We start from the raw sequence: 8705 nt of genomic DNA on the forward strand, positions 1-8705 counted from the left end.
AATTCTAATTAAAATCTACTTCATTTACATAAAAACCCCCAAACAAAAAATCTATATGCATATAAGATATGCACATATACATCTATAAATATTTGGGTATGGTTTGCTCTCCTCTGGAGGTACTGCAGACGGGCCCAGGGCCTCACTGCACTAGGCCGCTTCTCCCACTGGGCCACTTGCCTCCTCTGATGAAATGCGCCAGGTAAGCTCAAAGTATAAGCCTCTCTCTCCTGGAATGTTGTCATCTTTTTCATTGTAGGATAGAGTTTGGTGATCTTACCCCAGAAACCTATCATCAGTGATATATTTAGTAGCATTCCTTGTCATGAACCCCAAAGATAATTTCGGTGACAGGCATTACAGGTCCTCAAAATATATTTTGGAACAAAGACTGAAAACTCACAATGCTCCTTTTGATACCTCTAAATGTTTACATGCTGAATTCTATTATATGGGCTAAGAAAACATTTAGTATGTGGAAATAAGGTTTTTAAGTAGTGTCAGAGCAAAAATATAAGCATATTTCCATAAACAGTATATTGTTCTGATAAAACTTTAAATTTTCCAGCATCATTTAAACACATTGCTTCATAGGCTTCAACCCTTCTCACTGCTAGCACTCAGAAATGTAAAAGGCAGCAAAGATTTAAGAAAAAATCGTGGCAGAAATCCCAAAATTGATAAAGTTCAGTAGTTTAATTTCGCTCTATTAAAAACTTTTTCTGGAAAGTAAGAAAGAAGAAAGAGAGAGAGAAAGAAAGACCCTCCTTCTAGACTTAGATGCAGTCTGTTTTTGTAGAAATCTTGTCCTATGAGAAACTAGATCACCCTACAAGAGCTGCACACACTTCCTTAATAACTGTCAGCTGTGTGTGTCCTCCTTACTGAACCCAGAAGCTTCCCGGATGCTCCTGGAAGATGGCTTCTGCCCCCAGTCTTTGCCTGCGGAATCGCGTTTCGCTGGGCTCCCAAGCACGGTTGGCTTCTCAGGCCCTACGTATCCTGCTCAAATGTATGAATCACGTGTTTCTAAAGTAAGTTCCTTTTGTGACTTTTACCATGACGGTATAAGAAGATTTAGTGATTAAGAATTTCATTGAAAAGCTACAATTCTTGTTACATAGGTCTTGCTTTGTCTTGGTCTTCACCGTCCAGCAGGAAAGTATAAAAACAAAGTATAAGAAGTAAAGCCATGGTGTTATGTTGAGCTGTGGGGGACTCAGGTCAACAATTTCTGACATTGCCAGTCAAGCGGAAGACCCAATACTATTATGGGCTACTGGACTATTTTGGAATATTTTGCTGAGTTCACACACCTATAATACTTAAATGATGGAGCTAGGCAAAAAAAAGGGGATATAGATGAATGACCATTTTGTATCTGTGTATTCAAAATGGTTAGGATAGATATATAGCTACATTCTTTTAATTCAAGGAATAGAGGGATTTGTTCTAATAGTGTTTATAAACAGGATATCATGTCTGCATCTTGTACAACAAATAACCACCAGGAAGACAGTATGCAATGTGTTAATTATTGAAACTGTCCTACTAATTTGATTTGAAACTGTCTCATTGCTATTTGTTTCTCAATAAAATTATGGAAAAAAACAAATAAAAAACAAAGAGGGTGTTAGAAAGCACAGCTAGAACAGGGAACAAGGTTTAGAGCTTAGCAATTTCAGAGATGACTTTTGAGGTCTGCACAGGCCTATGGATAACCCACTACAACTACTTGACTATGTTGGATTATTTTGTGGAATTCATGTACCTACAATATTTAAATGGCAATGGAATACCCATCTCTGACAAAACTAAATGAAAAAGGGGGATATAAATGAAGGAACACTTTGTATCTGTATATACAAAATAGTTAGGATAGATATGCAGCTACTTTCTCTTAATTCAATGAGAAGTAAGATTTGTATTAATAGTGTATGGACAGGATATCATGTCTGCATCTTGTACTATGAATAACTACTATGAAGACAACAATATGCAATGTATTAATTATTGTAACTGTCCTACTAACCTGTTTTGAAACTGCCTCATTACTATTTGTTTCTCAATAAAATTGATAAAAAAACAAGATAAAATCTTGAAAATGAATGTGATGCCTGCCTGGAGGGTGGAGCAGAGGTCGGGTCTCCAGAAACCAGGTGCAAGGTCGACACTCAGGGGCCCCGACTCTGGAGCTCCACAGCCCCACGGCTTGGCCAGGTGGTTTGGTTGTGGGACTGCCTTCCAGGGGATCCCTGTTCAGGCTGCATTTCAATTCTGAAGACTTTACATCATTATTCTTTGGATATCATTATTACTATTTTATAGTTACACATTACCATAATGTCATACAATATGAAATAGTTATAAATAATAATATATTTCAATTGGAGGGTGTAGCTCCTGACTAATTTATGTTGCCAGATTTGATCAATTATGTATTAAACATATAGCTGCTGAAAATATCTGCCATAGCTCACACAATTATTTTGATTATAGAGCTGAAGCCAATGCACGCATTCCCCTGCTAATCATTCCACAACCTGAAGATAAACGGTTTAATGATATCTGAAATTCCATGAACTGTGTCCTTTTAAAATGTAGCAAATGGTTAAATTTCTTTTTGATTTCAATTTTCATTTAAAATATTTTAGAATATATTTAAACCAAGAAATGGCATTAATATGAAAATTTAATGACCTTTTTGGGTAATGGCATATTTAAAATAATTTAAAGTTAAACTTGTTAAGCGAAATCTGCTACAGTTGATTGTAAATAGTTTTTAAATTCAAATGGGATATGATAGGTATAATGTATAAAATATTTATTTAAAATGCGCGTTTGTATTCAATAAAACAAAGATCAAATCATAAAAATTTCAGTTTCAAGACTCTGCTATATTGGAACTTTAAGAATCAAATATTATTTGCAATAAATGCAATATTTATGGAAATGCATTCCTTTTGACTTAGTTTATGAATTTCTGTTGTTGAAGCCCCATAAGAATGAAATTTAAAGTGTGAAAAATCTCATTTAATGAGCTTTATAAACTATAAATCATTAGTTCAAATGTCAATGTATTGAAATGATTATATTTCTCCAAATCAAATTGGAGAATCTACAGATTAAATCTGTCAGGAACCCTTTCTCCCTACAATAGGAAATATCAGCAAGTAAATATAATTGCTTTAGACCCAAGAGAACAGAAGCAACTGTATGGTGTGCCTCCAGAGATGCTGGGGTGGTTTGGGAAGAGGTGTGACCAACGTGAGCCCACACTTACGGGTGTGTGTGTGTGTGTGTGTGTGTGTGTGTGTGTCACAGAACTATAAATGCTGCATACAATTAGCAGACAGGCTTCAGTAGAAATCAGTTCATTTTATTTCTTATTGCTGAAAATGACTTGTAGATAATACTTGGATTACCAAGAGTATTTGAACAGACAGAGAACAGAAAAGAGCCCATGAACTGATGTATTCATCCTTTATTTCCTTTATTGTTTTAGACAATAAATATTTTATGCTTCCTCTCTGCCAAATATTAGGCAGTGAAGATAGGAAAAATGTAGATAAGAAAATAGGTAAATAAGTAGTAGGAAACAAGTGCACCTTTTTGTATTTACATCCAGTAGATGTCAGCAAACACACCCATGGGGTGAACTGGGGGGCTGTTAAAATAAAGGTTCTTCTGTGTGACTTGGAGAAACACCAAGGAAAGGGAGCTTTTCTGCTGCACTGGGGAAGAAAACAAGAGAAGCTTGAAACAAAACTCATTGTGTTTGAAGGTGTGTGGTATTCCTCAGATGGCCAAGAAGTGGAAAGATTCCAGTCAAGACTAATATGAACATGGCTGAGTGCGCTTTGCATTGTGCCTGCATCTTCAGTTCTGTTCCATCGATTCTCCAGTCTGTATTTTTTTTGCCAGTACCATGCTGGTTTTAACAGAGTAACTTTGTAGTATAATTTGAAGTCAGGGATTGTGATGCTTCCTGCCTTACCTTCATTGCCCAGGACTGCTTTTGCTATTCTAGGTCTCTTCTGGTTCCAGATAAATTTGGGGAATATTTACTCTAGATGTGTAAGGTATACTAATGGGGTTTTAATTTGGATTGCATTGCATCTGTATAACAATTTTTGTAGTGTGGCAGTTTTCACAATGTTGGTTCTTTTATCCAGAATCAAGGAAGGTGTGTGGTATTCCTTTCCATTTCCTGAAATCCTCTTCAATCTCTTTTCTCAGAATACTGTGATTTTTCACTGTATAAATCTTTTACTTCCTTTGTGAGATTCATTCATAACTATTTGATTTTTTTTTGATGTTATTCTGAAAGACATGGTTTCCCTAATTTCTCTCTTGGTGTGTTCATTGTATATAAAAATGATATTGATTTTTGAGTGTTGACTTTGTATCCTGCTATGCTACTGAATTTGGTTAATGAACCTACAAGCCTCTTGGTGTACTTTGGGGTCTTCTATGTAGAGTATCATGTCATCTGCAAATAATGATGATGCCATTTCTTCCTTTCTTATCATTACTTCTCTCTCTTGCCTAATTGCTCTGGCTAATGTTTCCAGAACTATATTGCATAGGAGTGGTGACAGTGGACATCCTTCTGTTGCTCCTGATTTTAAAGCCAAGACTTTCAGTTTTTGTCTATTTAGTGTATTTGCTGTTGGTCTGTGATAGATAGCTTTTATTGGGTTGAGGTAAAGACTATCTATTCCAATTTTCTGTAGGGTTTTTATAATAGATGAGTGTTGGACCTTGTGAGAAGCATTTTCTGCATCTGTTTAGAGGATCATGTGATTTCTGTCTTTGGCTCTGTTGATGTGGTGCACTACACTTATGGATTTGCACATATCGAACCATCCCTGCATTCCTGGGAAGAATCCATCTCGGTCATGATGTGTAATCTTCTTGATGATCTGCTGCATCCTGTTTGCTAGCATTTTATTGAGAATTTTTGCCTCCAGGTTCATTAGGGAGATTGGCCTGTAGTTCTCTTTTGTGGTTGGGTCTTTCTCTGGTTTTGGCATCAGAGTTCTGTATTGCTGCTAATGTTTTTCATTCTCTTTAGATAATAATAATTAAAAAAGAATGATACAAACACAGGCCATTTGGGGTGGGAGGAGGAACGTGCAGCGTACAAGGAGGGGTGCACACTTGCTCAGCTCTGGTGCAGACGTGTGCACCAGAGCTCTGTCTCTTCAGGTTGACCGCACAGAGGTTTTTCCTCACTTTTCTCCTGTGACAAGATGTTTGGGAGAATCCATTTCTGGAACTCGTTAGCAAACATGTAAAATACAGTTTATAGGCTTTGAACAATTCTTGGACCTTCCTCGATGAGGAGCAAGAGGGCTGTTGGTCATTTTCTCGTCTCCTGTCTTTTCCTGAAATGTCTCTTCTTGCAGTTTTCATTCTTTTATTAGTCTGTGTTTGCAGTACAAGCCATTTACACTCCTGTGTGGAGCTGATGTGTGCACAGTGCATCTCAGTTATCTTTTCAACCCATTTCCTACCCCTCCCTCCATCTTTGATCCCTTTCCCACTTGGAAAAAAGCCTATCTTCCTACTTCCTGTTATATACCTTGTCTCTGGGTCCATGTTTATATTTTGAATTTCTCCTATGAGAGACAGCTTTCAGTTTTGTGGTTCCGATTTCTTTCACTTAATATGTTCTCAAGTTGAATCTGTTTTCCTGGGAATGACTCAAGTTTCTCTTTGTGGTGGAGTAGTAACCCACTGTGTGTAAACACCACATTTCTTTCTCCATTCTTCTGCCCGTGGACATGTCTCACACCCCTGCTGAGGGTGTCAGTCAAGGTTTACAGTTACCAAAACCTTGCTGAAAGGGTCAGTCTACTCACCCAGCAATATGACACACATGCAAAAGACAGAGAAAAAGTTGCTCAGTTGAGGAGCCCTCGGATGACTCAGGGTGCTCGGTGGAACAAAGACCTCATCTCCCAAGGTTCACAGCATTTATTGGCATCAATCAGGGAGGTGGGAAGGGGTTGTGGCAGAGCGCATAGAGAGAAGGAACCGTAGTCCTTCCAGTCCCAGAGGCCTCCAGTTAGCACTGCACAGGTAGTTTGGATGCCAGGCTGGTGCCTTTACTGCCAGGAAGGAAACATTCTTTCTGAGTCCAGTGGCCTCAGCTGAGATGTTCTCCTGTCTTCGCTCTGGACTCTTACTTCTGTTGGAGCCTCCAGTCCAAAGTATAAACACAGAGGCTAGTCTTCCCTGAGCACTGCCACTTTGCAGTTAGTAAGAGCACTGTTGCCTCCCCTGGACTCAGTGACATTCTTTTATCCAGGTAGGGGAACATCTGCTTCGATATAGCCAGATCTGCCTGTCTCAGTGAACAGGCTGAAGGAGGGGTTAGGGCCAGGTCGCAGCAAGGCCTTGATTTCTCTGGAGAGAGCACTGTGATGGTCTTGCCCGCTGTATAGGTGCTCCCACGCTGTCGCTGTTGTGGACTACGCTGCTGTGGACGTGCTATGCAGGTTTCCCTGTGAGCTGATGTCCTTGGGGTAATGCTAAGAAGGGCCCCTTCTCGGTTCAGTGGAAACGGACCAAATGGCAATTCGAGTTTTCCTTTTTGAAGAATCTCCACATTGATTTCCACAGCAGCTCTCCTACTTTTCACTTGCCCTCCTGGTGCAGAAGGGCTCCTTCTCCTCCTCAGCCTCGCCAGCATCGGGCCTTGTTCGATCCCCATGGTGGCCATCCTCTCCGGGGTAAGCTGGAAGCACAGCGTGCTTTGCTTTTGATTCTCTAATGGCCAGAGGTGTTGAACATTTCTCACATGTGTATTCATTATTTCTATTTGCTCTTCAGAAAATTATCTGTTCTTTTCAGTTGCCCATTTTTTAAACTGGGTGTTTTATTTGGGAAGATCTAATTTTCTGAATACTTTTTATATTCCAGGTGTCAGTCCTGTGCTGAGGGGTAGATGGAAAAGCTGCCCATTCCTGCCGCTGTCTCTCACTCTGCTGCGCTGTGTCTTTTGCTGTGGAGAAGCATTCTGATTCGACGTCCTTCCACTCTTTGATTCTTGCCGCGCGTTCTCGTGTCCCCGGAGTTCTGTTCACAAAGTCCTTGCCTACACCTGCCTATGGATTTAATGAGCAATATAGATGATATATCGACCATTGTTGACCAGCTATTCTCATTTTGAAAACTTGTAGCATATGTATTGCTGTAGGGTATCCTTTTTCTGTCTTTGTTTCTTATTTTTACTTGTCAAAATAAAATAAAAAAATTAAAAAAATAAAAGGAGTTGGAGCTATTTTATTACCCAGCAGATTACACATTTCTGTTTCAATATTCAGATATTTGACACATATTTGACACATTTTGATTTTAATTTTGTAAAGTGAGATGTGTGACTCTAGATTAAATTTCTGCATGCGGCTAGCCAATATTCCCAACACCATGACTGAATAAGCTATCTCTCTTCTGGTGTAGGCTTTTGACACCTTTGTCCAGGAAACAATGGATGCGTCTGTGGTTGTTCCTGCATCCTCTGTTCTCTTCCATGGGTCCTCTTGTCTTTTTGTGTGCATTATCACCCTGTCTTTATCATTTAGTTTTGCAATATATCTTCAAGTGTGGGACTATGTTTCCTCTTCCTTTGATTAGTTCCCAGCATTGCTTTTATTATTCTGGGTCTCTTCCTTTGCAGAATATTTCTTAAAAATAAATTTAATCCACTTCCAGAGAATTAAGGGTGGTAAATCTTCTAAAACATTTGATCTCGTTATGAATAATTACGTGGGCAGTTTCTTACAGCATGGACCATAGCATGCTTCCATGGTGTCATGGACTGCATTATAAAGAACAGTTAGGGAAGGATGGGGCAGTGCGTGTGAGACGAGCTTTGGGGATTAGGGACGGGGACAGTCAGCAGAGTGATATGAGATGATTTCTGCTCAGGTCGAACCGTGCACTAACTCCTGAGATAGCGCATATTTGTGGCTCCACAGACACACACAGGTATGTAGAGATGCATGTTTGTATACGTGACAGTGAGATCTACATGCTAAATACAACCCTTTGATGTGGAAGAGAGGAAAAGCCAGTTTAGTCCTTAACAATCCATCTTGTTTCTTATAGAAAAAGATGATTTGGAATAAAACCAGCATGAACGTCTCTGTGCTGGTGTTGCGTGGACGCCTATTTCAAGCCAGCAGGGTAAAGCCGGAAGGCTTGATGGCCTTGCCTTACACAAAGACTGCATTCAGCTTTGCAAAATGCGAAGCTGTCCTGCAAAGCGGTTGCTCCACTTGGGTGTCCACCGAGACGAGGGATGGCTGCTGTTGCTGCGTGGCCTCACCATCGGGGCTCTGGCCAGCATTTGGGATGTTAGACTCTGCCTGGCATTTGTGCTGGTGCCGTTGCTTGGATGTGCAGTCCTCTAATAAAGATGTGAGCCACTGAGTCACGCCGTTCTCTGTCGTGCATGTGTCCTTGCTGCCGAGATCTGGAGCGAAGATTTGCTCATTCTCGTCAGGTGTTTCCTTATGACCTTGTAAGGGCTTTTTGGTATTTGACATATTAACCCTGTAAGATCTGTGTTTTGCACATATATCCTCCTACTGTGTGTGTCTTCCTTTTAATCCTCCAAACACTCTATTTTGCAGAACAGTTGCTTTAATAACAAAATCAGCTTATGTATTTTTCCTTCCATGGATCTTGCCTTG

This window comes from Octodon degus, unplaced genomic scaffold (genome assembly GCF_000260255.1).
Source record: "Octodon degus isolate 3935 unplaced genomic scaffold, OctDeg1.0 scaffold00155, whole genome shotgun sequence".
NCBI lineage: Eukaryota > Metazoa > Chordata > Mammalia > Rodentia > Octodontidae > Octodon > Octodon degus.